Raw genomic sequence first — 26,093 nt, 5'->3', positions numbered from 1 at the left:
CAAGGAAAGCAATAATCAAAAATATTAATATCAAAATCCTTCAGCATAGTATAATTCTGCAATACAGCTACCAGGTTTGTCGTGCTGGTAAAACATATTGTCCAAAGATCTGCAGCTGTTGCTCTTTCCTTAAGACAAAAGGCCAATGAGTCCGTTCCACCAGAGGCAAACCAAATCTAAGTATTGACAGGATTGCAGAGCAAAATGGCCCCGCAATGGGGCCTTCGTGGCCTTGTGGGCCTCCATGCCGGCCACTGCAGCATCTGTTGGGGAGGCCACCAGCCTCCGTTATGGCAGTTGGAGCACAGCTGTGCCAGCTGCGTCAGCATCGGATCACACTCAGAGAGAAGAGTCCGGAGAAGACAGCGCCGCATCGAGTGCAAGAGGGAAGAGGAGGTTCAGGGAACCTCTGAAGGTGGCTCCGCTGCCCAGAAAACAGGCAGCTGCCTGTCGGGAGCAGCAGCAGCTCCCACAGACAAGAGGAGCCCATGGACGTCGTGGTGATTCTGCTTTCACCACCAAGTGGTGCTCTGTGCATTCAATTAAACACTGGGAGCTGCCTGTGCCTGCCCGTGTAGTTCAGAGCAGTCATTAGAGGAAAGGTTCTTCCGGCTGCATCTCTTCTCCTGTGATATTCTCCCAAACTCTGTCCACACCGAGTAGCCGGTCCCAGGAAGGGACACCTGGTCCCCACAGTTGATCCCAGAGAGATAAAAATGAAAAAAGGCAGAAAAGCCCAGAGGCCTCTGCAAATCGGCAAAGGGCCAAACAAAACATCCAGCACCAAAAACTCCCCTGGCTCTGACAAAAAAAGAGCGAAGAAAAAAAACTACGGGCGCAAGAGAAAGCGTCCTAGAGAGTGAGAGAGATCCCCTCCCTCCTTAAATAATTAGCGTGACGCTAATAGGATGAAATTCTTGTATTGATCAGCCTGGCTGTCAGTCCAGCTCTGTCCCAGCTCTGCCCCCCTTCCTCAATACTTCACATCTGTGGGCAGAGCAGTCAGAATGCCCCTGGCTCTCAGACCAGAGCAATTAAAAACATTAGCTCTGTGCTGGGGTGTTATCTCGTGTTCTCAAACTAATTCCAAATAATGACTGTGCAATCTGTGAAAAAGAAAGGTTTCTAACTCCATGAAGAAAACCAGTTCACTTTCAGTGAAACCCGCACAGTTTCAGGTATGGAGCCCTCAGGGCTCTGTCAGGGCTTTCTTTTCTCTTCTGCCTTCCCTTCCCCCCTGCCGTTCCCCCTTCCCTCCCCCTTCCTTCACTCTTCCCTCACTCTTCCCTAAAAACCACTTTCCAGGACACAAAAAGCAATGGATACAAGTGTTTCTATTTTATTTTATTTTATTTTGTTTATTTTAATTTTTTAATTTACTTCGTATTATGTTTTTTCATGTTCTGTTATTTCATGTCATTTCCGTTTCTCACTCTTTTTCAGAGCCAACGCTCACAATCCTTAACACAAGCCCACGTGTAGCCAGGAGCAGGCTGATGCATTCTTCAGTTTAGCTTGAAACAACAGCCCTTGCAGGCTGGCAAAGGCAAGTCCCAGAGCTGCAGAGAGCAGCAGCAGGAATAGAGGCCAAGCTTTGCCTGGTTCCTGAAGAGGGACAACCTTGAGAATGAGGCGTGGGACTGATCATGCACAAAAGAAGAAGAAGAGGTATGTGGTACTGTGGGATCTTTTCCAAAGCATCACATGTAGCGATGACAAGCAGATGTTTTGCCTTGCGCACCTTGTTTGGCTGCTGTGCTTCTTGGGCAGGGTGCACGAGAAGCGCTCTGGTCCCTGCCAGGCGCTGGTGTTGCCCGCAGGGAGAGGTGCCGAGTGGCAGCTGCGAATCCTTCCTGTTCCTGGCAGGACACCAGTGGCTGCTCCAAAGCACCGGGTCCCCATGCAACATCTCTGCATGCTGTTTCCTACATCTACTTTCTTTGTCTGGAACTTGTTTGGGTTTTGCCAGTTTCTTTCTACCTTCTTTGGTGTTCTGTTTTTTTTTTGTTGATGTTGTTTCTATTGTTCTTGTTGTTCTGATTTTGTTGTTTTTTTTTAAGTTGGTTTCATTTGGTTGGTTTAGGTCAGTTTATATGAGGTGGTTTTGGTAGGCTTTTTGAGACTGGTTGTTCCAAGTTGGTTTTGGTTGTTTAGTTTAGGTGGGATGGTTTAGGTTGTTTGATGTGATTTTCTTACCGCTGATCTATGTTGTTTAGCTTCAGAGGTTTATTTTTCTTGGTTTTGCTGGGTTCTTTGGTTGGTGCTGTTTTTTGCCGATTCTTTAGCCAGGACTGCGTTTCCCTCTCTCTGCCTGGCTCCTGTGCCCTCGGTGCTGCAGGCAGAGCCCTCAGCCCTGCTGCGCTGTGCAGAGGAGCTGCTCCTGGGCAGAGCTGTCTCTCTGCAGCGCTGCCGCTTGCCATGAGCTCCCTCTGCCCCAGGAGCCCAGTCCAGCTCAGCAGCACAGGAGCAGCTGAAGGCACTTTAATGACCCCTTGGGTGGCTTTGCTGCTGAGTCCATGAACCTCAGGTCCCAAAAGGAAGTTAAGAAACCTGTCAAGAAGTCAAAGTCAGATTGAAACTCCAAGACTCTTGTAATATTATTGGGTCCCACTGAGAGAGACTACTGAGAAAGTGTGCCCAGGGTCTCAACAGAGCAGAAAACTGGAGGCAGAGATGACAGGTCAGGAAAAGCAAAGTAAAGGTGGCTCTGATGCTGCATAAACCTTGATTTGTGTCATTAATGAAAGGACCAAGCCAGTGATTTATTCTTACCGCACTAAGTTCTGCTTTGAATACATACAGAAACATGGAAAAAAGCCAAATAAACTCTATTTATGAAGACAGACTTTGTGTTACTACACATGCTATTAAAAAAAAGAGAATAATAACTGTTTTAAAGAAATAGAAACCCATCTGAATTAGTTGGAATACAATAATTGCAATTTACATTAAAATAAAGACAAAATATGAAAAGCACGTAAGAGACACATAGTATTCGACAAAAGTGGCAAATCCAGATCCAGACCATTTAGCAGTCAAGTATTTCCTTGTGTTTCTCATTTATATAATATTTTAGCAGCAGAATGACAGTGTTTGCAAACCTGGAGAAAAACACCACCCCTTTACCAAATGTAAGTTCATAGTGGTGAAGCAACGATATTTAAATTCACGGCAATCTACTAAAGACATTTTTGTACTCAGAGGGGCCCCAACAAAATCACTGCAATTACACGGTTTTAGGAACAAATGCCCAAGTATTTAAGGACACGACAGGGAATCACGGAGCTGCACAGAAGTGTCCTCACAACAACAGCGTGACTCACTTTTTACCTTGCTGAGTCCAATATTTACAACATTTATTGGAAAATACTTTATGTTAATGATTGGAAAATTCATACAAGGCTGCATTGGTTAAAATTCAGCATGGTGTGTAGGAAAAAGGGTGGCATTATGTTTTCACATACTGCTTTTGCTGTTCTGCTCAATGGCTCCTTTTGACTTCTAGAAGGAGAAATAAAGGTGATCAGACCTTAAATAAAGCATCCAGACCCAACAAAAAGCAGTGCAACCAGATTCTAAAACATGAACATCAAACTTTATGTTCTGATTGCCTAAGGAATGTGGAAACCTATTCTTATACATAAACTCTTCTCTCCAGGTGCATTCAGTGCAACTGAAAAATAAACCAAACCAAAATTACATTCGTATTTGGTGACTAATCCCTCTAATTAGTCATCTGAGGAAAACACAACTAAAATCTCTTTAGAAGAGTGTTTCTTTGTGGAAGCCCAAGCACTGTGATCAAGTCTTTGCCATGTTTAGCCACGAAAGCGCCAAAATACATAATATGTCATAAAATATATGCTATATTGACTAAAAATAGCAGTAGAAATGTCATTTCAAAGCATTTACAAGGGTTTTGTGTTATTTTGGAGCCCTGCAACAGATTAAAAAGAAAACAAATAAAAAGGTCTGAACTACCAGAAACTGCTTTAAGTGCTTTTAAGTCAACTTGAAAGAACGGCGATATTTTAGGAAATATTTATGACACTTGAAAACCTGCTGAGATTCCACATACTCATTGATCTGTCACTTTGTTCTTTCATATTCATTTGATCTTCATCTTCAGTGTGCAAAAACCTCAGATTTGGGGCCTACGAATACCTGCTCTATTCCCCCCTTACCCAAAAGGAAGAAACTGTCAAACACTGAGAGTGAGACTATTCCAGATGGGAACAAATTCCAAGTTTATGCTACAATGTCTTTACTATAAAATCAAACACATAAACCAAGGAATCTCTCCATGTCCAGGACATGGGATCTACAACTTGGGTCTCAGAACAACCAGCCCCAAGAACAAACCCAGTTGAATCATCCGAAGAGTCACCGCTGTCCGAGTTTGAACCTCATGTCCTGAAAAAGTGGGAATGAAAAAGTAGGCCTAAATATGTAGGCTTATAAAATGTAAGCCTAAAAACGTACAGAGTCACAGAATCACAGTCACAGAGTCACAGTCGCAGAGTCACAAAGTCACATAATCACACAGACACAATCACTATGTCACAGAGTCACAGAGGCACTGTCATAGTCACAGAGTCACAGTGTCACACAGTCACAGGGTCACTGTGTCACAGAGTCTCAGTGTCACAGTCAAAGAGTCTCAGTAACAGTCACAGCATCACAAAGTCACAGAGTCAGAGTCACAGTCACACACTAAAGAGCCCCAGCTCCCTCAGCCTTTCTTCATAAGGGAGGTGCTCCACTCCCTTAATCATCTTTGTTGCCTTGCGCTGGACCCTCTGCAGCAGTTCCCTGTCCTTCTGGAACTGAGGGGCCCAGAACTGGACACAATACTCCAGATGTGGTCTCACCAGGGCAGAGTAGAGGGGAAGGAGAACCTCTCTCGATCTACTAACCACCCCCCTTCTAATCCACCCCAGGATGCCATTGGCCTTAGTGTCATCAGCAAACTTGCTGATAGTACACTCTGTTCCCTCATCTAAATCATTAATGAGTATATTGAATAATATTGGCCCCAGTACTGACCCCTGAGGCACTCCACTAGATACTGGCCTCCAACTAGACTCCGCACCATTGACTACCACTCTCTGGCTTCTCTCCTTAAGCCAGCTTGCAACCCACCTCACTACTCTATTGTCCAGACCACACCTCCTCAACTTAGCAACTAGAATGCTATGGGAGACGGTGTCAAACGCTTTGCTGAAGTCAAGGTAGACCACATCCACCGCTCTGCCATCATCCATCCACCTTGTTACATTCTCATAAAAGGCTATGAGGTTGGTCAAGCATGACCTACCCTTGGTAAAGCCATGCTGACTGCCCCTAATAACCCTCTTATCCTTGATATGCCTTGAGATGGCACCAAGGACAAGCCGTTCCATTACTTTCCCAGGGACAGAGGTGAAGCTGACTGGTCTATAGTTACCCGGGTCCTCCTTCTTGCCCTTTTTGAAGACTGGAGTGACATTTGCTTTCCTTCAATCCTTGGGCACCTCTCCCGTTTCCCAAGACTTGGCAAAGATGATGGAGAGCGGTCTAGCAATGACTTCAGCCAGCTCCCTCAGCACCCGCGGGTGCATCTCATCTGGACCCATGGATTTATGGATGCTCAGACTACTTAATTGCTCCCTAACCCAGTCCTCATCGACTAAAGCAAACTCCTCCACTGACCTGGCTTCATCCGGGGTCTCAGGGGTACAGGGCTCCCCAGGACAGCTCCAGGTGCCACACGCCTGGCTGGGGCCGGGATGCGCGGGCCCCAGGGCGTGGGGAACTCTCGGTGTGGGTTTTGCCCCCGTCAGCACAGGGGCCTCCAGGTGGTTCCCGGGCTCTGCGCCTCAGGATAAACCTTGGAAGCTGTGCTGGGCTGACCCTGACTGGACAGCAGGTGCCCACCAAAGCTGCTCTGTCACTGCCCTCCTCAGCCGGGCAGGAGAGAGAAGAGAAACAAAGCACTCATGGGTAGAGACAAGGACAGGGAGACATCACCCACCCATTACTGTCACAGGCAAAACAGACTCCACCACTGGAAATTAATTCATTACCAATCAAATCTGAGTGGAGTCATGAGAAATAAAACCTCAATCTTAAACCGCCTTCCCAGCACCCCTCCATCCAAAGAGCTACAGGAAGAAAAATGTTGGGCAGAAGGGTTTTGCTTAACAAACGGTCAATAAGGTTTGTCTTTGCAGTATCAAAGGTTTGTTCCTCAGGCCTCAGCTCCTTCAGCAAGGTGGTGGGTATTAGTTAAGCCCCGGCAAATGGGTTTGTTCCATTTTTCATTAAAGAAACACTGGGATGGGAGACTCTGAAATAGCCCGATTTTCTGTAATTTACACCGAAGCAATGGAGATGAAGGAAGATGTTCAAGCTGGACGTGTCTCCTGGCGCCATGATGTTGACATCAGGAGCTGGAGGAGCAGTTGGAACTTTCGAAACATAACATTCTATACTGGCCGGCAACCGCCTTTGTTGACTCCGGTGGCTGCAGGAGGCACCAGCTACTTGATGCTGGTGCCTTTTGCTGACCTTCCGCATTGCCAAAATGGGTGAAGTTTGGAAAAACTGCCCTTTCCAGGGTTCCCCGAATGCACAGGTAAATGCTGTAGATCTTAGAGTGCTTTGGATCCTTGATTTATTGCTACAGCCATGTTGACAGGGAGGTCTGTTATGTAAACGTAGAAGCTGATCTGTCTCTCTGGGTCATGGCCACATCTATAGATGAAATATCGGGTTTTTGGAAGTGGTGGGAAGAGGTAATGATCATCTGAACCATGGGAATTTCTCATGTGAACTGTGCTCAGGTACTCAGGGAACACATAAAAGTCATGGGTGAAGATCACTCATCTTTCGTATTGAATCAGGATTATCTTGATTTTGAATATGTAGGCCACGTTTATAATTTCTGCTTTTAGTTCCTTCCTCAAGTACTGCAAAATAAGTTAGTGAGAAGAAAGTCGCGCAATGTGTGTTTGCCCTGTATTTAAATTCCACCTGCTGGAAATCCAGGGTTGGTGTTGGGCTCTCCATTATTGCACCCATTTCGACAATGGGGATTTTGGCATTAATGCCCGGGAGCTGGGCTTTGGCTCCAGACCCCAGTGTGTCTCAGGGGATGGCCCCGTTGGACTGACTGCAGTCCAAACGTGGCGTGTTTTGGAGATGCTGCTTTTAGACCCAGCTGTAAATGTCTGAATCTGGGTGACACTTACCTTCAAATGCACAAACAGCTGGGAGATGGTGTGAGCAGCGCAATGGCAGCAGTCTCAGAACACCAATTCCCAAACTTGCAGTTTTTCAGTTTTTGCTGGGCATCTTTCTGGGTTTGAATTCCTACTCCTTATTTCCCAAGGACCCATGTTCATTAATGGCAAGAGAGTCTAGTGTAGGATTTGCACTTGTACAGCTCATCTCCTTTGGGATTGACCTGAGTATCCTGTTGTGCAGGAAAGGAAACTCAACCACATGTCAGTTAAGTAACTTTCTGCCCAGCATCTCATGGAAAGTCTGCAGTACAATAAGTAAACGGCTTCACACCCCATCTGGTAACAGTTTGACATCGTGAAAGCTCAATTGACCTAATTCAGGATAACTTTAGAGTTATCTGGAGCTTATGATAACTTTTAAGATCACTTTAAGAGTTCTAAAATATCGGAACACGGTCCCACACAATCTTGGTAATATAGTCACAGCAGCAGACCGTGTCCTGCTCCATTTAGTCCATTTTTATTGTTCTGCTTACAATAGATGACAACTCTTTTCTCCTGCAGCAGAAGTACAGCCAGATCTGTTTCTGGGAAAAACAAGCCTCAGGCTGTTTGCGGATCAGTTGTCCCTACCACCACAGCAAACCTCGAAACATAAATGGACTTTTCCTGCCACCTAATAACAGTGAGTGAAAATGTTTTCTCTACTATTTGTTCATTAGAGTAAGTACATACACAAGAATGTCCTTGCAGTGCTTAGTAATGTCTATGAAGGTTCAAAAGGTACCATGGTAAATCAATGGCGTAGGATCTGCTACCGCAGTGAGTTCAAAGCAAAGAAAGGAATTGTATTGGCATTGGAATAGTGTTGCCATAGGACTTTTTGAGCTGTCATGTTACGAATCTTCGTGTTGCAGGAAAGATGGTGTCACAAGTGGATCCCCAGAGTAGAAATGTTGCAGAAATCATTTGCAAGGTTATATAATATCTGAAAATCAAATTACTTTTGGAAAATAAAAAAGCACCATTACAAGTAGTTTTTTTGTTTTGTTTTGTTTTTTGTTTTTGTTTGTTTGTTTGGTTAGTCGGTTTTGTTTTTTCTCATTCCTTTCTAAGAGGAGCTCTTGGCTTCCAGGAGTCCTGTTAGACAGCTGGAACCTGGAGCAGGGAAAGTGTCCAGGGCAGGGAACCAAGACAGGTGTCAGAAATCAGGCAGAAGCTGGAGTGAGAGCAGTGTGACTTGTCACAGATGGAGGAACAGGGGGCCTAAAATCGAGTTGTTCATGGGCCTGAGCTCCAGAGCTGGAGACAGGTGTCATGAGAAAAGTCCAGAGACACCTCTAGTCAGAAGCAAATAGCCTTTGTTCCAGAAATTCCCCCAGGGAAAGGTAGCGTGTCGCATCTGGGTGTGTTGAGCCCCCCAAACCCAAAGAAGCAAGGCAAGAGCTTGGTGCTGTTTCTGTGAGTGCCCGCATTTTCTTGCATGAGATACAACAAATCTGATCTGCAGGAGTTTCACTAAAATAGGTTTAGTATGATACACCGTAGTGCTTTATCTGCTCTTTCAGAGGAGTAGGTACCCACGCTTTTTCATACTTTCTGTTGTTGCAAGATGCTCTCCTGCCAAGCTTGGCAGAAGAGTTTTCCCAAACGTCATAATCTGCCTATTTAATGATCCCCTCAATATGATAAAGATTTCAAAACTGTACCTGCGTGTCTGAACCTGGATTTGATATTCTAGTTCCCTTCTAATAAAATAATGTTCTTTTCTGCAGATGTGCCATTGCAACAGGGTGGCCAAGAAAGGACTCGGCATCCAGCACATCTTCAAGATTCACTCAGAAACCAAGAGAATCTTTCCCTACCAGTTCACGCTCCACTGATTATAAGCCTCAACAATGCTGAAGATGAGCAGGACAATGAAGAGGATGATGACAAAGAGAACTGTAAACAGATTATTTTTTCTTTTACAAAGAAGTAGAATAGGGCCTTTTCTACACTTCACAACTGATTGGTTGTAATAACCATGACCTATTTGGAAAAGAGTTGTTGACAAGTTTTGAAAATAGTTTCCGGCTAATCCCAAAATGTTGGAAGTGTTGGTCATCAGATCTGAGACATCATTCTAACTCCTGTGAAATGCCTACCTGTATATTTCAATAGCGTTATCATCCACATACCTCTTTTGGATTAAATAAAGTTTAAAATGTGATCCACAACTTAGATGATGTGATCCGCAATTCAGATGGCCATCAAATACTCTTCAAACTTGCTCTAAATTTGGGGACACAATTCACTAGATTAATTGAATGTCTATGCATTTATATATATATACATTTGTTTGTTTGTTTGTTTTGGTTTTGTGCTTTTTAAAAGCAGCTAAACGGTTGACTGTGTCTCACTTAGAGATGAGGGATTCCTGGGGAAGAATGAATTGCATGTTCCCAGAGGGTGAGAGGACGACTACCTGTTAGTGCTTCCTGACTCGGTTTCAGTAGGAGTGAGCCCCATGAATTCAAACCAAATAAAAGCCGGGGCTTTGCTGATCTCAGTAGCCTTACCTGAGACAGATAAGGAGCCCTCACTTCACCATCTCTGCCAGCAGATGTTCCAGGAGAGGAACTGTGGGCAGAGGTTTTGTGACAAGCGCTCCCTGGTGACATGTTTAATCAGAAGGTTTCCTTTTGGTTGTCAATGAAGGATTATGTTGAACATGAGCTCTGAAGATGGTTTTGAATAGTTTCAAATCCACAAACATTAGCTTATTCCTATGTGTTGTAACTGCAGTTTCATTGTTCTTCGATATACCTAATATTAAGGAATCCTTGTTGCGTCCAGAAGCAGAGCTTACATTGAGAAAAAAACCCACTGTGACCAAAATGAAATTCATGATGGTACATGATTATTAGGAATTGTTGAAGGACTTTGTATAGATACCTAGTAATCTTTTAAAACCATTTGCTACAGATGCTTCTAATTGGGTGCCTAAGACTGCTGCAGAAATTGAAGAGGAAAGAACCATAAAGGAAATATGCTACAAAACTGGTAAATACGAAGTCAGTCAGTCTTTCCTAAACAGCAATGAAGACAATATACTAAGCCTTTTATTTTATTTTATTTTATTTTATTTTATTTTATTTTATTTTATTTTATTTTATTTTATTTTATTTTATTTTGTTTTGTTTTGTTTTGTTTTGTTTTGTTTTGTTTTGTTTTGTTTTGTTTTGTTTTGTTTTATTTTCCTTTTTGGCTATGTTTAGGAGAGTATTACAGGATCCAGTACCCTCACAAACGCCAATCAGCAGAGACTGTGTCTTCACCTCAGGAAAGGGAAATATTACTCTTGGAAGCTATGGAGCGAGACTTACAGAAAGGCAAGTAATATTCATCTTCTCAGACAATATTTACCATTCATATTTACCATTTATTTTTCCCCACATATATACACATAGATAGTGTCTCAGACATGGTGACTACCTGTATTGATTGTGGATGCAAAGGGTAGAAATGGGCTGTAAAACCTACGTGGGCTATCTGGAGATACACAACCATTCCATACATTGGATCAGATAGGATTCATAAATATCATTCATGAAAAGTGAGCAGTTAAAGAATGAGCAGGTTATTTATAGCTCGTTCTTGACTTTGGAGCTGTAGCTTTTCTTTAACCTGTTTGTTATAGAATTGTCTTAGAGACCATGAGAGTTGTACATCAGGTACAGTAGACAGGATCCAAACATCCAAGAAAATACAAAGAAGAATATACGAGGAGAGGTTAAAGGAAATTGCACTAAACTAGTCACTATCTCACAGAGGCGGGAGGAATAGAATGGCAGTGCCATTCCCTGTGCTTACACAGCAGCCACTCACACATTCTTTCTCTTGCCTCCCCAGGTGATGGTAATACAATTCCTACAACCTTTAATAATACAAAAAGAGAAGGAGAGAGCTGGGAAAGGAGAATACCAACAGAGCGTATTCCCGGAAGAGATTATACTAATTTAGGATTATACTAGAAAAAAAAATTCCTCTATGCTCATTGCAATTTATGTTTTCCTGTTTAATTTTGGGAAAGAAATGGTTCTGTGGAGTAAGGAACAGATATGTCTATAGTATGATACCCTTAGTCACCAGGTACATCGACATCGGAGGTGAATCTATTATACGAAGTTTGAATCTCCCGCCATTCATTGGTATTTCTGCAACACTGTTTGTTACCTTATCAGCAATGGCCATTCAGCTGTTAAAATTATGTGTGGGCCCATGCTGTGAATTGTTATTTTTTTACGCCACATTGTTTTAGTTGTTCGGTTTGCAGGACAACCCGTAGCTGAACTGACACAACTGAGACAGAGGCAAAGCGTCCCTCATGTGCAAGGCATGAGAAATAAGCACCAGCTGGGAGGAACATATTCAGGGTTGTGGTTTTGTTGCTGAGTTCTCTTGTAACAACAGGCAGCTCAGGCTCAGAAGTTGTCACCCTGTGCTTTGGAGTCTGTATCCATTGGGCTCCCACTGTGACTTTGGAAAAGGGTTTATTCCCCCTGTGACACACACGCAAATTACATCCAGCTTTCCACTCTCAGTTCTTACAAATGTCTATGTGGATTAAAGCCAATGTTTGTAATCTTTACCTGTAAACCCTAGATACAGTACTCATGAACATGTTCTGATTCATCATGAGAAGTGTCCTGAGCCAGAACCAGCCAAAGTACTTGTAGGAGTTCAAAGTGCTGTTGGTCTTTGTCTTTAGAGTCAACTTTGGAGTTTTGTCACAATTTCCTGTGCCAGAGGAAATACAGCCACTTTTGCTTTCCTTTTGAGGAATGATACTCTCAGAATAATTAAAGTGTAAAAGCATGTTCCGCCCAAGAAGACCTGTGTATGAAGTGGGAGATGAGGCTTTCAAATCACCATAGAGTATTTGGAGAAGAAAATTGTGTGTGTTTTTCTAAGAAAATGAATATGTGTTATTTTAATCCCTCAGCAACAAACCACAGTGAGCTGGTAAATAAGCATCACTCCAAAGAAATAAAGAAGAAATTCACCGAATTCACAGTACCAGGAACACGTATTTTGAGAAAACAGTTGGCTTCTTCATTTTCATTTACTAAACTGTTAGATGATCTAGCACTACCCAGCTAAATTCTGTTCTTAGTGGACAATCCACATTTGGATAGGACTCTCCATAAAGAACATGTTGTTTTAATCTCGGTTTCCAGCCTCCGGGCTCCTGCAATATGTCAACATTTGAGTAACTGCACAGCATTATAAAGTTTGCTTTGTCATTTTTAGGATTTAACACTTCAGACCCCAAAGGAAAACCAAGTTACCAACCAAGGAGTCAAAGGAAAGATGATGAAGCTGCTTCTTATGTTCCTCGTGGGATAGCAGCAGGACGAAAAACATATTGCGATTCTTCAGAACCTCGCAGATCAGCATATGTTTTCTACCGCACTGTGGACATCACCCAAGAACCAAAGTTCAATGGATCTACAGGTGGGCTTCTGCTTAACCAGGATTCTTAAAACACCTCAAATGTGCCTGTCTGTATTGTGCTACTTTCTTTTTTGTCCCTGCAGGTTCATGTGAAGTCATTTATGCCCTAATATGGTCAAGACTAAGTTTGATCCAGCATACTTTTCATAAGTAGAGTGCAGCAGTATCCACAGGCAGAAATGTCAAGCTTTATTAAGCTTTATAATTAGTCAGACAGTGCCATTACAGTTTTAGCCTTGTCGTTTGTCAGACTTTGTGCTGTTCACAAATGCTGCCCGTATCCAGCATGTGTCTAAATGCTACCGACAAAAAAAATCATTCCTAGTTCAGCCCAAAGGTCTCCTTCGGAGCACATCAGTGTTCTTGGGCTCAAGAATGGATGTTTCAGAGGTCCACATACCACCTGTGCGGTCCAGAGAAAGGGCAGGTAGTCAGCACTTAGAGGACAGTAGTGGGTAAGGGGGTTGTGTTCACAGCTGCACTCCAGACAGTCTGAAAACAGAGATACATTCAGAGAAAAGGAGAGAGATGTTTTCCCAAAGCAATTCTTCCATGGAGTGCTTTGAGGGTTTAGGTACTATGATGACATGCATCATGAAAACACCATCAATTTGATCAGATAGGATTCATCAATATTATTAATGAAAAGTAAGAAGCTAGAGCAGGTAATTTGTAGCTAGTTCTTTCCTTTGGAGCCATAGTCGTCTTTAGCCTATTATGCAGTTTTCTTAGAGATCATCACAGTTACACGTCAGGTGCTCAAGTTACACTAGACAGGATCCAAAGAACTAACAAAAGAGAAAGAAGAGCATAAAACGAGAGGTTAAAGGACATTCTGCGTATCACAATCTCACAGAGGCGGGAGGAAGAGAATGGCAGTGCCATTCCCTGTGCTCACACCCCAGCAGGGCACACATTCTTTCTGTTGCCTTTCCAGGGGATGGTAATACTTCTGCAAGACTTAACAATGCAAAGAAAGGAGGAGAGAGTTCAGGAAGGAGAGTTCCAGCGGAGCGTATGCCCAGAAGCAACTGGCGATCCTTTGACAATGGAGGTAATATACTTTGGCATCAGCTTCTCATTGCTGAACACCTTATCGTAAATAAAATAACTGAATAGATTTGAATTGGGTTGTCCACTAAAAAACTTTGGTTTTTTGGTCAGTCGTGTTTTCAGCCTCTAGGACCTTGTAATATGTCAAATTCTGAATAACAGCACAACATTTCTGTACTTCTGTTTGCTTTTTCACTTTTAGGAATTCACTCTTCAGATCCCAATGGAAAACCAAGTTACCAACAAAGGCGTACAAATAAGGATGATGAAACTGCTTCTTCTGTTCCTTATGGGAGAGCTACCAGCAGAAAGACTGATTCTGATTCTTTGGAACCTCGAAGATCAACATATGTTTTCTACCGCACTGTGAATGCTGCCCAAGAACCAAAGTTCAGTGGATCTACAGGTGGGTTTGATTGTGATAGATTTCTTATTTTCAATATTTAGTAGTATTTTTTATCTTGGAAAATCCTGGAGTTTGGCCTTATCCAAACTTCTGATATCTCTTTAGTGTCAATTTTTGTTATTTTTGCTATTATTGTATTTTAAGGTTGGACAGGGGACTGAATTCATTCTCTTTCCATTCATTCATGGCGATATTTTCATTCTTCTTTTTTCCGTCTTTCTACAGTCCTCTTGATAGGATGTACTGTGTCCTAAATTTGACAAGAGCCTACAGGTGGGATTCCAAGTCCTGTGTCTTTCTTTTTGGAAATCTGTTTCAGATGTGACCATAATTTTACATCTTTCACTTTATTTTTAACTGTCTAATCTGTCACTTCATGTAGAAATTTAGTGGTAAATAATTTCAATAATCATAAGTGAAGAAAGTTATTTCATCTTACCAGTTTCAGTCATCTCGCTTAAGCTGAGTTGAATCTCCATCTTGAGATGCCTCCCTGTCTCGAATTTTCAATAAAAGGAACCTCCTTAAGAGAGTTTATCTGCCATGTTACCATGAATACGGTTAAATAAAATGAATCTCAACAGCACTGCCACATCGTGGCATTCATACTTGTGCGTATTTGGTTTGGGTTTGTTTGTTTGTCTCTTTGTTTGTTTTCTTTTCATGTTTGTTTTGGCTAAATGTGGACAAATTGGTATAGAGATTACAGAGAAAACGTTATTAATTTTTGTCATAACAACCACCATGACCACTGTTGCCAATTTTCTTTTCAGCAGCACCTGAGCCATATGGTGGGAAATGCTCCAAACCAAAGAATCAGCTTGACAAAAATAGAAGATTTTCGACCCAAAGAGAAAGCTATGGTAACGCTTACATGTTGTGTTTAAACTGAAAATCGTAGGATTATTTTGCAATTAATGATTTGAATTAATGTAATTAAGATGGAATTAGTAGAAAACAAGAGAATTCATCTTTTTAGCCAAATTTCACAGAAAACAGTCATTGGGCAGCTTACTCTGATGCACAGTCAGCTGCCCAGCACAAAAACATCCCCTTGCCTCCTATCGAGTGTTTGCACAAGCAGGGATAAAAGAGGAGATTGGATTATGGATTTGTTTAATTGAAAAGCAACTGATGCCTTTGGGAAGATTTTCAACACAAGAATCTTGACTTTGTTCAAGTCGCAGGTGTCCGTGGCAGAATCGCCTCCTTTGGAAGATCCCGTGAGCTTGAGGAAATGCTGCAAGATTACACATGATCTATACAGTACTGAGAGAAAGTCTGTATTTAACACTGGCTTGTATTTCAGAGATGATGTATGATTCACTTGATGCTTTCATTGATACTTCAACTGATAGAGTATTTAATTCACATATCAGACTTAGAGAGTCTTTCCTGAAATTGGAGCTGAAATTAAGAAACAATGTTGATGTTTATTCCACAGACAAATATACTTCAGGATTTTACAATGCACCACGTTGGAGGAAAAGAAATCCACGTGAAAATGCATACTGTAAGTTTGAAACAACCATTCGGGTAACTGTTTGATAGATATTTTTACGATTAATTCTTTTTTGCAAAAGCAACATCTCTCCCCACCTAGAAAATGTAAAATTGCTCTTAGAGCTTTTGCTGCCAAAATCCACAAGATTCTAAGCAATGCTGAGTCATTTGAAAGAACAGAGAATAGTTCTGTTTGTTTGCAGACATGTAATTTTGACTGTATAACCAACCCGTGATGTCTGATGTTTCACAGTATTACTGATAGGAAAGCACAGCACTAGAGTCTCTATCTCATGTCCCTTGTAGGAAGGCCAGAGCCTTGGTCTGCACTCTGTGCTTCATTGCGACGTTTCCTTCTTATCTCCCATCTCCGTGTTCCCCACAGATGTTACGGGGACTTTGCTCTGCCGTTGCGCAGTTTGAAATGTGGACTAGCAGAGTGTCCTCATAGCTCTTGCAAGCTTGGCCTTCTGGCTTTCACTGAAAGTTCTTCCTGCAAGGGAAAAGAGGTGAAGTTTGAACGCTGTTGAGCACTGCCCTTTCTTGAGTTCATCGTTTTACTGGTAATCTGTTCTATAGCAGATGGTCAGTAGCACTTTTTTTAGGATGGTCCCATTAGTTTTTGGAGAGTATGAGCTTGCTCTAGGAGATCAGTCCAAAGCGGGCGGCTCAGAAAAGTGCACCTTTGTGACTTTGTGTTTCAAAGCCCAGGTGACCCAGCTGTCAGGATGAGTTTCCCCAGGGCAGTTCCATATTCTGTATTAGGCCTTCTGATTCCAGTCTGACATACAAATTCTGTTGAGGCACCATATAGATACAACCAACCTAAAACCACCTTGTGAAATCCCTCCAGTAGGTTTGCTGCTGCATTTGGGTTCTTTGTGCAAGTACCATATCTGCTTGGGAAGGTTTTAGAGAAAAAAAACTTGAGCAGGACATTTTCAAGCATTGGTGAAGTACAGTAGGATGATTGTTTTTCCCTGTTGCTTCTAGACCTGCTGAAAGTTTAATTTTTAAAATGTTTCTGAAACAGTAGATAGTTTTGCTCTAATGAATTATGTACAAAAAGTTATGTATATCTATTTTAACAGAGGATCCAAGAAGACTTGGAAGCAAATAACAAAGGAGAATGATATGTAGACATGAGAAAGAGATGAAATGAGTGTGTTAGTTTACAAGAAAAATCAACTGGAAAATCTAAAGGTGAAAAAGCAGCAAATTCAAAAAATAAGATGCAGGAAGTACGCTGTAACATTTCAAAACTGATAGAAATGGAAATGAAAAAAGTATGCTCTGCATGGTCACGTAGAAAGGTCTTCAATAAATTTTATCTGTTTTGAAAATTTGATAATTGAAACTATTTTTACAGACTAGATTTAATGCACAATTACTAAAAGGAATAGATACTATCAGTTTTACTTTGGACTTTCAGAGGACTTTTAATGTCAACAGCAACACTCACATATTCTAGAAAGTAATTGTTTCCGTGAGAAAGCCAGATTCTGAGATGGTTCAGCTGTTTGCTGGATGTTCGAGGGCTCAGTCTGAGTTGGATCTGGAGATTTTGCCACTTTAGCAGGGCAGCAGAACTATGTGATGAACTAAATGAACTGTGCAACAAAACTTTCAGAATTAACTGAAATATGATGTACACACACTTTAAAGCATAAAATATTTCATTTTTACCCCAATCCACAAAAAGGGCTGCAACTCCATGCCTGGCAACTCCAGGCCTGTCAGCCTGACCTCGGTGCCTGGCAGGGTTATGGAGCAGATTGTCCTGAATGCCATCACACAGCACCTTCAGGATGGACAAGGGATCAGACCCAGCCAGCACGGGTTTAGGAGGGGCAGGTCCTGTCTGACCAACCTGATCTCCTTTTATGATCAAGTGACCCAGCTGGTGGATGAGGGGAAAGCTGTAGATGTGGTCTATATAGACTTCAGCAAAGCCTTTGACACTATCTCCCATATTATACTTGAGCAAAAGCTGGTAGCCCTTGGCTTGGACAAGTGCACTCTCTGCTGGGTCAAGAACTGGCTGGAGGATCCCTCAAGGGGCTGTCTCGCACACCCCAGATGGTGTCAGTGTCCTCCAGCATCGCTGCTGCTATGCGGGCCTCATGGTAGTCGTCATCCATCCCATACTCCAAGAGGTTGGGGACTTCATTGAAGGAGGTGGTGCTGACCAGGCCGTTGAGGACATAGCGAAGATGTTCTCCCCATCCAGGAGCATCTCTGCTGCCACTTGCTCCTTCTGGCAGCCATTCTCTGCCCTGTACTCCAAGAGGTGGGGGAGCTTGTTGAGAGAGGTGGTCAAGCTGGGGACATCAGGGTCAGCAAGGAGGGTGTCCTTGCCATCCCACCCGACCACTCCCCCATCTCCTTGGGACAGCTGCCCTCTACGACGTACTTGGGGAGGTTGAAGAGCTCATCAAGGACCTCCGCCGTCATGCAAGGGCCATTGGTGGTTAAACTGGTGTCCTTGCTTTCCTCTAGAAATGCCACCAGTCCTTGGTCCTGGGGGCAGGTGCTCTCTGCCACATAGTTGGAGAAATCTTGGAGCTCACTGAGGCTGTTGCGGAAATCAAGGCATCTCCTGGGGGAGCTGCACCCCATATAAGAGCTGCACCCCTTGGGGGAGCTGCAGCCCATTGAGGAGCTGCACCCCCTGTGGGAGCTGCACCCCTTGGGGGAGCTGCACCATCTGTCCCAGGGCCCCTGACACCCCCTGCCAGCTGCTGGCATGCGCCAGCTGGTAGGTGATGGTGTGGACCTGGGCGGGCTGGGAGGACATCAGCAGCCCTGGGACAGTGGGCAGCACACATGCAGTGACTGGTGGTGCCATCGTGGGGGTGCTGAATGTCACACTTGTCCTTTTTGATGCCGTTGGCAGATGTAGAGGGAAGATCTCTGTTGGAGGAAGCAAAGAGGTGTGATGTGGTGAGACAGTGGTGGATAGAGCCAGTTGTGGGGGTTAACTGGAGGGCAGGAGCTCCAGGACAAGCAAGAGCTACTGCTGGACCTGCCATGACGGTTGGTCAGTGTGGGCTTTGTTGGGGGCAAACAGCTTCCATCCCTATGGCCATTATTCTGCCAGCACCTGCCTCAAACAGCTTTGGGTTTGAGTTTTCATACTACAACTCCCCATTGTAATGACTTCCTATCCTGCTGATGATGGGCTGACATTGCCAGACCTGGCCTGGCCTGCCTGGAATGACAGATTCCCATCCTCCTCATAAAGAGCAGCCTGACACAATTTCTCCTTGTGTCCAAAGTACTTCTAGCCTGGTGAAGAATCTCCCATCACAGCCAATGGAACCCACCACTGACACCGAACTATGGCAAGGAAGCTCTGAAACTTCCCCCAGGACGAGTCCTGGTATCAGCATCAGCACTGCACTCAAACGGGATGAGGATGAGAATGAGGATGATGAGGATGACGATGTGGATGAGGATGAGGATGAGGATGAGGATAGCCTCGTTGTCTACTGCTGCTGATGGCAGTCAGAGAGTATCGCAGAAACTCGTGGTCACCGAGCGTGGAGAGCGCTCAGAAATCCGGCAAGACAGGTCGACTGTCAGCTGCCAGATGGCCTTGGGGAGAGAGCATCAGGTTGCCATGGAAATGCACCATGACATCCCAGAGGCGTTGGGAGCCTGGGTGACGTCATCTTTGCTGTTGTGTCACCTGGCTGATCTGGAGCTGGGGATGTCCCACAGGGCTGAAGGGATATTGGCACCCGAGGAGATGAGGAAGTAGAGTGGCGATCACACCTCTAACTTACAGAGTTTCCTAGAAGGTTTTCCACAGCTGTGTATATGCGCCTTGAATGAGAGCCTTGCTTCCTCCTGTTCCTTCACACTCCTATGAAACAGATTTTTTTTTTTTTCTTCCCCTTCGTGGACCTTTCCTTTCCATACAACTAATGCACTTGAATTACACAGAACTTGGAAAATTGTCCGTTTGTTTCTACGCAAGCAATTTTTTCCTTCTAATTAAATATTTGAAGGCTTTGAGAAATGCAGATGTTAGCTCAAATCTCTTCCTTCTCTTGTCTACCCTGGAAGCAGTTATCTTTCCTAGCTGTCATAGAATTCTAGAATCATAGAATAAAGGAATAGTTTGGGTTGGAAGGGACCTACAAACCTCATCTAGTCCAACCCCCCTGCAATGAGCAGGAACATCTTTAACCAGATCAGGTTGCTCAGAGCCCTTTCCAGCTGGTGCTGCTAAAAAGTCAGTCATCTTTATTATAGACCCTTCATATTTATGAAAAATCCGCAATAAGGTCTCCCTGGAACCTCCTCTTCTTCAAGCTGAAGAACCCCAACTCTCTCAGCCTGTCCTCACAGCAGAGCTGTTCCTGCCCTCTGGTCATTTTTGTGGCCTCCTCTGGCCCCTCTCCAACAGGTCCATGTCTCTCCTGTGTTGACGGCTCCAGAGCTGGATGCAGGACTCCAGGTGGGGTCTCACCAGAGTGGAACAGAACAGCAGAATCACCTCCCTCTACCTGCTGGCCAAGTCCTTTTGATGCAGCCCAGGGTACGATTTGACTTCTGGAATGGTTACTCCATCGTAGAAGGCCACTAGGTTGGTCAGACAGGACATGCCCTTGGTGAAGCTGTGCTGGCTGTCTCAAATCATCTCCCTATCCCCCATGTGCCTTAGGACAGTTTCTAGGAGGATCTGTTCCATGATCCTCCCAGGCACAGAGGGGAGGCAGACAGCACAGTCGTTCTCCAGGTCCTCCTTTCTACCCTTTTTAAAACTGGGTGCAACGTTTCCCTTTTTCCAGTCACCAGGGATTTCACCTGACTGCCAGGACTTGTCCGATATCACGGAGAATGGCTTGGCAACCCCATCAGCCAATTCCCTCTGGACCCCGGGTACACCTCATCAGGCCCCCCAGATTTATGTATGTTCCCTGTTCCTCAAGTGGTCATGAGCCACATCCTCACCTACTGTGGGAGGGACTTTGCTCCTCCAGTCCCTGCCTTTGTGGTGGAGGCACTTGAACCCCCCAGAAATACCAGCAGCAGTTTGGTCCAGGCTCCAGAGGAGGGAAAGGCCTGAGCCGTAGCCAGGCCAAGAACTCCTTTTGGGAAACCCACAGGGAAGCAGAACGGCACACTGAATATTGAGTTGTGGGCTCAGGGAGTCTCATGCAGACCTTTCCCACTGCATGCAATTTGACTATGAATCAACCACTTTATTCTACAAATATGACAGCCTGAGTGAGCCTATTCTGAGCTCTCTCTGCTAAATAAGCTGGCGGTATGGCGATGATTAAACTACTCACAGGTCAGTGGATGAGCCCAGTTTAAGGTTCATATTAATCATTTAAGTGAAGCAAATGCATAATAAACATAATGAATCATCTAGAAGCAGAAAGACGTGGAATTTTTAAAATACTCTCTGCTTCATGTTACTTAGTAAACTGGATTTGCTGAAATCATAAGCTGTAGGGGTCTGCTCATATTTACCAAAAGCAACTACAAACTACACTGAACGTTTGCAAGATGAGGCCTGTTTTGCATCTCGCTGAGAAGAAAAGGATTTATTCATACAAAACAGCACCTACAAGGCTATGGACCATAAACAATGTCTACAGCTGAACAAAACAAAGGCATATATGAGATCAGTGAAAAGGATCCAATGAGAAGCAAGAAGACGCCAAAGTGAAATATTGCTATTGGACTGAATCATGGTATGAATGGTCTGTAGAGATACAAAACTCGATGGTTTTCTATGCTCGGGTTGGACCTCTGTGCAGGTACCCAGCTTGAGCCAGTGGCAGTGTTGGCACCTGTCTTAGAATTTGGCTGATTACCCCCTCTGAAGGTGGTTCTTTTGAACATGAATACAACATACATTGGGATGACGAATGGGATGCTGATTGGTGTCTACATATCCCTGACAAACCAGGGGAAATTTCCCCTGTTGAGGTTTCGTAAGGAGTGATACAAGGCTTGATTCTGGAACTATTTAATACATGGTAGGACCATGTATTAAATAAATTGCACACTTGTAACTTGCAACGTGGAATGTTTCACCTGAACTAAGTTTCTAAGCCTCGGCCACTTGTTTCCCCTCTAAGTTATGGGGACGGGACACCCCGTGGCCCCTGCACAGCAGTTCGAGACACACATCTACACGCGTCTACACATCTCTGAGAAACCAGGGGAAATTCACCCTATTTAGGTTTCGTAAGGATTGACACAAGGCTTGATTCTGCAACTTGTTGAAGGACCGTACATTAAATAAATTGCACACTTTTAACTTGTAATGTGTGTGGTTTCACCTGAACTAAGTTTCCAAGCCTTGGCTGCTCATTTCCCCTCTAAGTTATGGGGACGGGACACCCTGTGGCCCCTGCACAGCAGCCCGAGGACACCAGGCCCTCTCCTCCCCTCTGCCCCTCTGGGCTCCTGCCGGCTGCAGGGACGACACCACTGTCAGGGAGGCGAGCAGCTGGAGGGTCACGGTGACCCCCCAACCCTCCTGGGACACCGTGGCCGCTGTCCTGTGAGGGGACCCCAGGCCTGGCACCAGGACGGGGCTGGAGCCCCGGGCACACAGGGGCAGCTGCAGGGCAGGCCCGGTGCCTGAGGGGTGGCCTTCTGTCTGCAGTGCAAAATGGCCCTGCAACGGGGGCCAATGTAGTCAAATTGCATACAGTAGGAAAAGTCTGCATGAGACTCCCTGCGCCCACAAGGCACCGGCATTCACTGTGCCGCTCTGCTTCCCTGTGGGTCTCCTGAGAGGAGTTCTTGGACTGGTTGTGGCTCAGGCCCTTCCCTCCTGTGGAGCCTGGATCAAACTGCTGCTGGTTTGGCTGGGGGGGGTGGGTCGAGTGCATCTGCCACCCCCTTTGACCACAGCCAACCCACTTCATTCTCTCACAGAGTGCTAGTGCGGTTACCTCTTGCCTCTGCGTCATAAATACGTGGCATATTGTGGTTCAGTGGTAAGAGTCCAATTGTTTGATAAACCATTTTGTTTGAAGGCTGATATTATCTACGTACAGTGTTAGCATGCACGTGAACTTCTGTTGAAACAAATAGCTTCAGTAATGTAGAACATCACCATTAAACTGTATTATCAAGGTGTTTCTCACAACAAATCAAGATCCTTTGCTTATATGTGTACTGGGCTTTTATACATAAAATGATTCTAAGTAACAAGCACAATAATGTCAGAGTTAACAGAGTTACAACTGGATGAAGCATCACATTTAAAATTCCTGTTATGGTTGGTGACCATCCAAATAGGGTCTTCCACTTCAGTCCCAGCTGGACATGATGTACCTTCAGCAGCAACAGGATGGTATCTTGTACTTTCACCTTACAGGAAGATGCAAGACAAAAAGATGAAATAGACTGGTCTTGGCAGGGTCTGCCAGACAGATTATGCCATTAGAAATGTGGGAAAATCCATTGTGCACTAATTCTGCATTTTGTAGCATTGCTTTTGTCTTTGTCTGTAGGAATCTTAAGGATATATGGTAAGGTGCCTTTATGATTATTCACAGGCCTAATATCTAAACACAGAGGTTCTACTCGTGGTTCATGTGCTTTTCTACACCCCAGCTACAGTCGCTGGAGTGTACTTACAATGTTCCTCCTCGCCATTCTCGCGCCATTCCCATCTATTCCACCCCGCTCACTCAAGAAACCGCTTCTGCTGGGGCCAGCAAAGCCGGAGATGTTCCCCTGTGCTTGTGAGGTGTAATGCAGAGCAATTTATAGAGATACAGAAAAAACACATATAGGAAAAGGAATCAACATATCTTCACAATGATGTTTTAAATCAGGTGTTGCATTCATTTTGTCGAGGAATTCAATTAATCATTCATGCAGGTATCATCAAGAGATTGCGCTGTTTGATATAAAAAGTCTTGGAGATGTTCAATGTTGTCTTTCATGTTTGCTGATGCATCTGTAATGTTGAAGCAACAGATGTTTTTTAAATGGAAGCAGCTTTTTCATCCATTACCTACTCAAGGAAAGCAATAATCAAAAATATTAATATCAAAATCCTTCAGCATAGTATAATTCTGCAATACAGCTACCAGGTTTGTCGTGCTGGTAAAACATATTGTCCAAAGATCTGCAGCTGTTGCTCTTTCCTTAAGACAAAAGGCCAATGAGTCCGTTCCACCAGAGGCAAACCAAATCTAAGTATTGACAGGATTGCAGAGCAAAATGGCCCCGCAATGGGGCCTTCGTGGCCTTGTGGGCCTCCATGCCGGCCACCGCAGCATCTGTTGGGGAGGCCACCAGCCTCCGTTATGGCAGTTGGAGCACAGCTGTGCCAGCTGCGTCAGCATCGGATCACACTCAGAGATAAGAGTCCGGAGAAGACAGCGCCGCATCGAGTGCAAGAGGGAAGAGGAGGTTCAGGGAACCTCTGAAGGTGGCTCCGCTGCCCAGAAAACAGGCAGCTGCCTGTCGGGAGCAGCAGCAGCTCCCACAGACAAGAGGAGCCCATGGACGTCGTGGTGATTCTGCTTTCACCACCAAGTGGTGCTGTGTGTATTCAATTGCACTGGGAGCTGCCTGTGCCTGCCCGTGTAGTTCAGAGCAGTCATTAGAGGAAATGTTCTCCTGGCTGCATCTGTTCTCCTGTGATATTCTCCCAAACTCTGTCCACACCGAGTAGCCGGTCCCAGGAAGGGACACCTGGTCCCCACAGTTGATCCCAGAGAGATAAAAAAGAAAAAAGGCAGAAAAGCCCAGAGGCCTCTGCAAATCGGCAAAGGGCCAAACAAAACATCCCGCACCAAAAACTCCCCCGGCTCTGACAAAAAAAGAGCGAAGAAAAAAAACTACGGGCGCAAGAGAAAGCGTCCTAGAGAGTGAGAGAGATCCCCTCCCTCCTTAAATAATTAGCGTGACGCTAATAGGATGAAATTCTTGTATTGATCAGCCTGGCTGTCAGTCCAGCTCTGTCCCAGCTCTGCCCCCCTTCCTCGATACGTCACATCTGTGGGCAGAACAGTCAGAATGCCCCTGGCTCTCAGACCAGAGCAATTAAAAACATTAGCTCTGTGCTGGGGTGTTATCTCGTGTTCTCAAACTAATTCCAAATAATGAGTGTGCGAGCTGTGAAAAAGAAAGGTTTCTAACTCCATGAAGAAAATGAGTTCACTTTCAGTGAAACCCGCACAGTTTCAGATATGGAGCCCTCAGGGCTCTGTCAGGGCTTTCTTTTCTCTTCTGCCTTCCCTTCCCCCCTGCCCTTCCCCCTTCCCTCCCCCTTCCTTCACTCTTCCCTCACTCTTCCCTAAAAACCACTTTCCAGGACACAAAAAGCAATGGATACAAGTGTTTCTATTTTATTTTATTTTATTTTGTTTATTTTAATTTTTTAATTTACTTCATATTATGTTTTTTCATGTTCTGTTATTTCATGTCATTTCCGTTTCTCACTCTTTTTCAGAGCCAACGCTCACAATCCTTAACACAAGCCCACGTGTAGCCAGGAGCAGGCTGATGCATTCTTCAGTTTAGCTTGAAACAACAGCCCTTGCAGGCTGGCAAAGGCAAGTCCCAGAGCTGCAGAGAGCAGCAGCAGGAATAGAGGCCAAGCTTTGCCTGGTTCCTGAAGAGGGACAACCTTGAGAATGAGGCGTGGGACTGATCATGCACAAAAGAAGAAGAAGAGGTATGTGGTACTGTGGGATCTTTTCCAAAGATCCATCACATGTAGCGATGACAAGCAGATGTTTTGCCTTGCGCACCTTGTTTGGCTGCTGTGCTTCTTGGGCAGGGTGCACGAGAAGCGCTCTGGTCCCTGCCAGGCGCTGGTGTTGCCCGCAGGGAGAGGTGCCGAGTGGCAGCTGCGAATCCTTCCTGTTGCTGACAGGACACCAGTGGCTGCTCCAAAGCACTGGGTCCCCATGCAACATCTCTGTATGCTGTTTCCTACATCTACCTTCTTTGTGTGTAACTTGTTTGGGTTTTGCCTGTTTCTTTCTACCTTCTTTGGTGTTCTGTTTTTTTTTGTTGATGTTGTTTCTATTGTTCTTGTTGTTCTGATTTTGTTGGTTTTTTTTAAGTTGGTTTCATTTGGTTGGTTTAGGTCAGTTTATATGAGGTGGTTTTGGTAGGCTTTTTGAGACTGGTTGTTCCAAGTTGGTTTTGGTTGTTTAGTTTAGGTGGGATGGTTTAGGTTGTTTGATGTGATTTTCTTACCGCTGATCTATGTTGTTTAGCTTCAGAGGTTTATTTTTCTTGGTTTTGCTGGGTTCTTTGGTTGGTGCTGTTTTCTGACGATTCTTTAGCCAGGACTGCGTTTCCCTCTCTCTGCCTGGCTCCTGTGCCCTCGGTGCTGCGGGCAGAGCCCTCAGCCCTGCTGCGCTGTGCAGAGGAGCTGCTCCTGGGCAGAGCTGTCTCTCTGC

The 26,093-nt window shown here is 44.5% G+C and overlaps 1 long non-coding RNA gene across 1 annotated transcript in view; it reads left to right on the top strand.

The window, feature by feature from the left end:
* The window catches only part of LOC309436610, a 72,092-nt gene extending 46,917 nt beyond the window's left edge, over nucleotides 1-25,175 (top strand). Inside the window, exons 2-3 of the long non-coding RNA XR_014183379.1 lie at nucleotides 1,444-1,668; nucleotides 25,133-25,175. This is a non-coding gene — a long non-coding RNA (uncharacterized lncRNA). The remainder of the gene's footprint in view (nucleotides 1-1,443; nucleotides 1,669-25,132) is intronic.
* The last annotated feature ends 918 nt before the right edge of the window (nucleotides 25,176-26,093 follow it).

The sequence above is a fragment of the Streptopelia decaocto genome (assembly GCF_964273445.1).
Source record: "Streptopelia decaocto genome assembly, chromosome: 2".
NCBI lineage: Eukaryota > Metazoa > Chordata > Aves > Columbiformes > Columbidae > Streptopelia > Streptopelia decaocto.
The sequence above is the reverse complement of the archived record's forward strand: the minus strand, read 5'-3'. Positions and strand labels throughout refer to the sequence as shown.